This window comes from Mandrillus leucophaeus, unplaced genomic scaffold, assembly GCF_000951045.1.
Source record: "Mandrillus leucophaeus isolate KB7577 unplaced genomic scaffold, Mleu.le_1.0 Scaffold133, whole genome shotgun sequence".
Lineage (NCBI taxonomy): Eukaryota > Metazoa > Chordata > Mammalia > Primates > Cercopithecidae > Mandrillus > Mandrillus leucophaeus.
This window is the reverse complement of record NW_012101288.1, coordinates 1,658,553-1,665,662: the sequence shown is the minus strand read 5'-3', so window position 1 is coordinate 1,665,662 and position 7,110 is coordinate 1,658,553. Positions and strand designations below refer to the sequence as shown.

The 7,110-nt window shown below is 38.7% G+C and overlaps 1 protein-coding gene across 1 annotated transcript in view; it reads left to right on the top strand.

The window, feature by feature from the left end:
* ENPP2 (ectonucleotide pyrophosphatase/phosphodiesterase 2) overlaps positions 1-7,110 on the top strand; it is a 142,672-nt gene that overhangs the window by 43,223 nt on the left and 92,339 nt on the right. The gene's annotated exons all lie outside the window — the stretch shown is intronic.

Below are 7,110 nucleotides of genomic sequence, written 5' to 3'. Positions count from 1 at the left end.
AAAAAAAAAAAAAAAAAAGAGATTACAAACAATATGGTAACACAGCCCATTGTTGTTCTGTGTGAACAGGAGGGCAAAACTGGGGAGGCTCACAGCAGAGTGACACCTGACTTGAATTTTCATAAATATGTTGGTGTTTGCCAGGGAAATCAGGTGGAGAAGGGCATTCTAGACCAAAGCAACAATGTATGTTAAGGAATGGAGGTATGAAAGAGTACAACTTGATCAAGGAACAGAAAATAGTTCTCTAATTAAGAAAACTTAACATTTATGAACACTATTCTATGCTGGGCATTGTGCTAGGTGATTTACATGGATTATTTCATGTAATACTCTCAAGAATCCTATGAGATGGAAACAGACAAGAAAACTGAGTTTTAGGATGGAGAAGTCATTTGCCTAAGGGTCATATAAGGTCTCACAGTTAAACTGTGGTCTTGCTGGGATTTGAATTCAGGGAGTTTAGTTTTGGATCTAGGGTTCTATGGGCCTGGTTAAACAGCTTGAACTTACCCTCTAGGTCAGTGGTCCTTAAACTCGCATCAGAAGCACCTGGTGGAGTTGTGAAACCAGATTCTGGACTTTACCCCAGAGTTTCTGATTCAGTAGGTAAGAGGCAGGCTCCAAGTATTTGCACTTCTAACAAGTTTCCAGGTGATTCTAACCTTGCTGGTCCAGGGACCATACTTTGAGAACTGCTTTGATAGGCAGCCAAACAGAAAAGTTTTAAGTTTGGGAGGAAAATCATTAGATTTGCATATTGTTTAGGGCTCTCTGGATGATGAATGGGAATAAATTATAAAAGAGAACTTAATGAAATGGTGGTCAGAGGGACAGAGTACAAACAGGAAGAGCAGTTATGAAAGGACCATCTTTTTTTTTTTTTTTGAGATGGAGTTTCGCTCCTGTTGCCTAGGCTGGAGTGCAATGGCGCGATCTCAGCTCACCGCAACCTCCGCCCCCTGGGTTCAAGTGATTCTCCTGCCTCAGCCTCTGGAGTAGCTGGGATGACAGGCATGTGCCACCACGTCCGGCTAATTTTGTATTTTTAGTAGAGATGGGGTTTCTCCATGTTGGTCAGGGTCGTCTCGAACTCCCAACCGCAGGTCCACCTGCCTTGGCCTCCAAAAGTACTGGGATTACAGGCTTGAGCCACCACGCCTGGCTGTGAGAGAACCTTCTAATGTGTGTCCAGAATAATGAAGCTGAAGGGATGAACCTGAACGTTATCACATAGGAAGATAATTTAGTAACTAACAGCACCTGATAATGGATGGCAGTAGTTGTCATTATTAACTAGAATCTGTAGACATGGTGTCTGGCAAGAAAAAAGGGAGGAAAGGATTGAAATGAACAAAAAGTGAATTGAATTTAAGGTTTTCCTGAAAAGAAGTGAAATCGGGAGGGTGAACTGGTTGTGTAGGTATCTGCATTTTGGACATGTTGAGTGGAGGCCCTCGTGTGGTGTAGTAGAGAGGCGCCATGCTGCAATGGAAAGAGGACTGAGCTGGCATAGGAGACCTGGGTTTTAGAACTGGCTCAGTCAATTATTTGACCATTTTGGAGATGTCCCATACTCTTCGAACCTCCATTTCTTTATCTGCAAGTGGAGTTTGTAGCCTGCCTATGTGAGTGAGACTGGAGGGTAAAATATGGGAGTCGCCAACCCTAGGGTAAAACTTTCGGTAAAACAGTTGTTTTTCCTAATTATCCTGTCACTCATTTGTGTTCATATATCACATAGACACATTACAAACTAGACTCATAAATGAAAAACTTCGTGTGGCTTACAAGCCTGCTGGCGACTCAGCCCTTCTGCAAGGGGGAAATGTTCTCCATTCATCTGGACACTTAGCATGCAGGGTTTAGAGTAGCTGAAAAGAAATAGTTATGTTGAGTTTTGAGTTTTAAAATGTTTTATTATGAGCTAGAGTTAGGAACAAAGCTGAGTTATTTCCTGGGGTGGAATGCTTTTTAAAACCTCAATATGAATAAATGCATTTTTAGTGTTTAAAGTCCAGTATATATGTGTGTTTGTGTGTGTGTGTGTATGTGTATATATGTGTGTATATATATGTGTGTGTATATATGCATATATATGTGTGAGTGTGTGTATATATATATATATACACACACATATATATTTTAGTAATCTCCAGTCACAGCAGAAAGTGTTTTAAAGCTATTAGCTCTGTGCCTTATTTTAACTATTTAATTCTAGGATGTTAGCAAATGGATACCTATCTCCATATCTTTCTTATGATCTAATTGAAAAGAAGTGACTTCACTGCGTATATATATGGTTATCATAATCATTAAGTATCTATTAATTCAGGAGTCACACTTAATACCTTTCTGCCCCTCAACTCCCATATCCAGTTCATTAACAAGTCTTTTTTCCTAACTCTCCCACTTGTCTTCCTCTCCACGCTGCCATAGCCGCCTTGGTGCAAGCTGTCGTGATCTTTTGTCTGGCTTACTGCCAAAGTTTCCAAACTGATCTACTATATCCATTCTTGAGTTCCTCTGATTCATATCTACACCGTACAGAGATTAATGCTTCAAAATCTGATTAAGCCTCCCCCTGCTTAAGCCTTTTAAGGGCTTTTTGTTGCCTTTAGGATAAAGACAGTATCACCTAACATGACCTCAGAGGCCCCACATGACTGGCCTCTGTTAACCTCTCCAGTCTCACTTCTCTTATACTAACTTTTGCTCTCCCTGCGCTAGTCAGACTGGCTGCCTTTTTGTCTTGTGTATGTGCCATGCCTCCATCTTACGCAGAATCTTTGTCGGTTCTCTCTCCTCTGTCTGGAATTCTTTGCTCCTCTCCTAATCTGGTTACTCACTCCCACACACCCTTCCAATCACAGCTCAATGAACACTTACTCCACAAATTCTTCTCTGACTCTCTTGACTGGGTAATCTGAATGATATTTGCCCAAATAGTGATTTACCTCTATATTTCTTCATTTTCCAGAGTTGTAACTTTACATTTATTTCTGTGCCTACTTGATGAATGTGGAGAGTAGGAGCTATGTGTGGGCCAGCTCCCTACATAGTACGACTGGTTCCCAGAAGAGTGCTTGGTACATTGTAGAAGCTAATGAATATTTGTGCAATATTCACACAGGGCAGAGATTGTTCTGGTGTCGGGGCTCATACTTAGATTCCATAGGGAGTAAATGTAATGCATAAAATTTATGCCGTAAGTTAAAATCATTGAAAGATGCAACAGTGTTGATGTCAGCTTTCGATTGTGTAACAATTAATAGCACAGGCTAGTTTGCATTTGGACAGGTATATGCCGTTCTTCTGCTGGAGAATCCTGTGGGACCATAGACTACCCATAAAACTTTGCTTCTGTGGTTTAGAATTGTAATTGTAAGACTTATACATATTTGCAGCCCTGGATTGTGGGAGCAATTGAGCCAGCTTCTCCCTCTATTAGCCATCAAAATTTTCTGCTCAGTTTAGACTAGTCAATTCTTTTGCAAAGATTGTTGTCCAGTTTTAATCTGAATTTTCTAATAGCTTTCAAGCACAGCGAAACTTAAAAACAAGACAACAGACTTTTAAGATAGAATAAGAAGACTATCTATGGTGTTTTCTTACTTTTGTAGTGTATGTGCTATAGTTATTGCTAAATGATACTACAGAAAATGACATGGTTAATAATTGTCTAATATCATACATAATCTTAGGATTATTCTGGGAATAATGTTAAATTGAGTGATGCCAATTCTGCATAATGAGAAACTCTGGATGTACATACAGTTTCAATCAGTTCATGATAATTAATTACTTCAGGAAGCAAGAATGATAACCCTCTATCACTTATCTTTCAAATCTCACTGTTAACCTCAAGCCCTCTTATCTTCATCAGGGCTAGGGAACAAGGACTCATAGAATAATTTCATGAAAAAATAGATTGTGCATTTATATAAATGCAACTACTGTATTACAATTAAGCAATACACACACTGCTGCTTTGTGTCACCAGCAAAGTAAATAAAATACAACTCTGCTTCTTACAGTTAGGAGATGAGTCCCCTGGAGGAAAAGCCATAGTTTGTCTTTAAGAGATCTAAACTTTATTGTCCAATTAATAGTGAATGCTATTAATAACATTAAAATTCCACTATGAATTAGACCAAACAATTCAATATGCAAGGCATAAATAAATTAATTCAAAGTAATTTATTATAATGCTCTACTTCTCTAAATGTGGTACTTATCATTTTTTTTTGAGGAAACATGGATATTGTATTTATTAGACAAAGGCTTTATGTCAACCATCATTAGCATATTAAAAAAGCTAGAAATAAAAACACGAACAAAAAGTAAAGCAAATGAAGAGAACAGTTTCCCTAAACAAAGTATGTCAGTAAACAAATAATTCAAAAAATAAACAAAGAAATTCTGGAGCAGAAAAGTACACTAACTTAAATAAAAAATTTTACTAGAGTGATTTAACAGTACATTTGAGCAGGCAGAAGAAAGAAGTGGTGAGCTTGAAAATGGATATTCAAAAAAGTATACCAAAAAGTCATTTAAACCCCAAAGAAGGAAGTAATGGAGAAATTGAGAAGCAAAACTTCTAGATTTCCTAGAAGTCTCAGGTCATCATGCAGTTATAAATAGTTCAAGGCATCAAGTGGAGCATGGCCTAAAATTAAAGCTCTATATTATGTGCTGCCTGGATGTCTGAAATCAGGAGGACCTCAGATGATCTAACTGCAAGTTCCTCCTCTCAGTGGATATGATCCTCTAGCTGTCAGTTTTTCCTATCTGGGAAACATAGTTTTTGTTTATCCCTAGGTTGAATTTTCCTGCCAGACCACAATTGTTGAAGCCAGTCAATCACATCTGCTGCAGGAACCAGGTCTTATCTCCATAAATGTGGTTCTTATCTGACTTTCATCGAAGTAACCTATTGTGCCAGTTCTTGTCTGACCTCTAAACTCCTCTTTCTTCTCTCCACCTGCCAGACCTAATGAATCAGGATCTTGATAAGCAGGGCATAAACCTCAGCATTTTAAACAAGCCTCCAGGGTGATTCTGATGCCCAATAAAGTTTGAAAACCACAGAATGATTTGTAGGGACTGAGACTGTTGAAAGATTTGTTTCTAGTTCTAGGTTTTTTTCTGCCAGGGGGCAGTGTTCTCTGAAATATGGCTGGGTTAATAAACCATGTTGGAAGCTAATTTTTCAGTCTTTCTTATGCACTTCTTGTTTACTGAGCCAGCCACATGTGTCCTTATTACAAAATCTTAAACATCGTAGCAAGTGAACCTCTGGTAATTTAGTTTTCTTACAAAAGGTTTTGGACAAATTCCAGTCATTTTAATTGAATTTCTCAACCTACTTTATGCATTATCAGGCTTTTTTGTTTTTTTCAGTTTTAGGTAATGAGGGATAATTTTATTTTGTAGTTAATTTGATAGTCGAGGTAGGGACTTTGGTCATCTTGGTCATTCTCCTGACAGTTAATTTATAACAATAATCTTGTAGTAAAAATCTGTTTAACTGTGGCAAAATGATGTGTGTATGCACATGTGTGCCTGTGTATGTGCATGTATGTATGTTAACACGTTCCTTATGCACGACAAGCTGGTAAAAGACAAAGTTCTTTGGCAGAACGGTTAACAGAAATAGTGGCTGAGGGCTGGGAACGGTGGTTCATACCTGTAATCCCAGCACTTTAGGAGGCTGAGGTGGGCGGATCACCTGAGGTCAGGAGTTCGAGACCAGCCTGACCAACATGGTGAAACCCTGTCTCTACTAAAGATACAAAAATTAGCCGGGCGTGTTGTCATGCACCTGTTATCCCAGCTACTCGGGAGGCTGAGACAGGAATCACGTGAACCCAGGAGTGGAGGTTGCAGTGAGCCGAGATGGAGCCATTGCACTCCAGCCTAGACAACAAGAGTGAAACTCCATCTCAAAACAAACAAACAAACAAAAACAAAAAACAAAGAAATAGTGGCTGAGGTCAACTCTTTTGGATAATGGGTAACAAGCAGATCAACTTGGCTATTACAGCTTTTTCCCCTGCACAGATAGTCTGCATATAAGAGAAAAATAAATGGATGATATTCAGCTTCTGAACTCTAACTTTTTTCCCAAGGGAACCCTCATTGTCTTCTAGCTAGGTTTATACAATATAATCAGACAAAGTCAAAAGTTGTTAGACTCTGGCGAGGGAAAAGAAGAGGCTGTTTTTGTTTTTGTTTTTAGAACATTTAGAGCACTGTGGCATATAATGAAATAACAGGATTGCCTTGATATTTTTCTTTGGGGTTTATTGTTTTCCTCTATCATGGCAGGCTTGTATCTTGAAATTTAACATAAATTATAGAAAAATCTTACATGGAGTTGACATCTTTTATAAGCCTTGCTAAATACCCTACTCCAGATTTGTTCAGTATGGCATACAGACAAAAGCAAGACACTTACATATAAAAATGTATAAGCCTGTCCTCTTTGCAAGAGTGCAAAACGAAAAGGATTTTAGAAAGGCAATGAACAGTTTGGCAGTATATATGTTTTCTTCTTTTCAATTAGGTATTACTAGATTCTAAGAATCTATAATGAAATCCAGGCCTACTATACAACCCCCTATAAACAAGTTTTTGCTTTTGTGCTATCATGTTTTATTTGAGCAGAGCCACTACTCTGTTAGTAATTTGTTGCATGGTAAGTCTCGTATTTGTTTACACACGAACACATGCGCTGGGCAAGAAAGATGGTCTCTGGACCTGCTGAGGAAGAGGCCAAAAACAAATCTTCCCTCATTTGAATCCTGAAGGCATGTAATATTTAAACAACTTTCCGATTTAGAGGCCTTGATTTTTTCTTTTGAAAGTGTGCTGGTTGCCAAATTGCTTAGTAAAGAAACTTTAGTAGCCACAATAGCCTCAAAGGACACAGTACTTGGTGGCTACATTTAACCGAGAAATAACTAGGGAAACAATTCTTTACATTTCAATTATTGCTGCCATTGAGATTTCCTTCCTAAATTCAATTGCTAATAAAGCTTCCCAGGCCATCCCCTTCCCCCCACACATCCGCGTCTCAAAAACCGCCCCCCTCCCCACCGTGCCCCG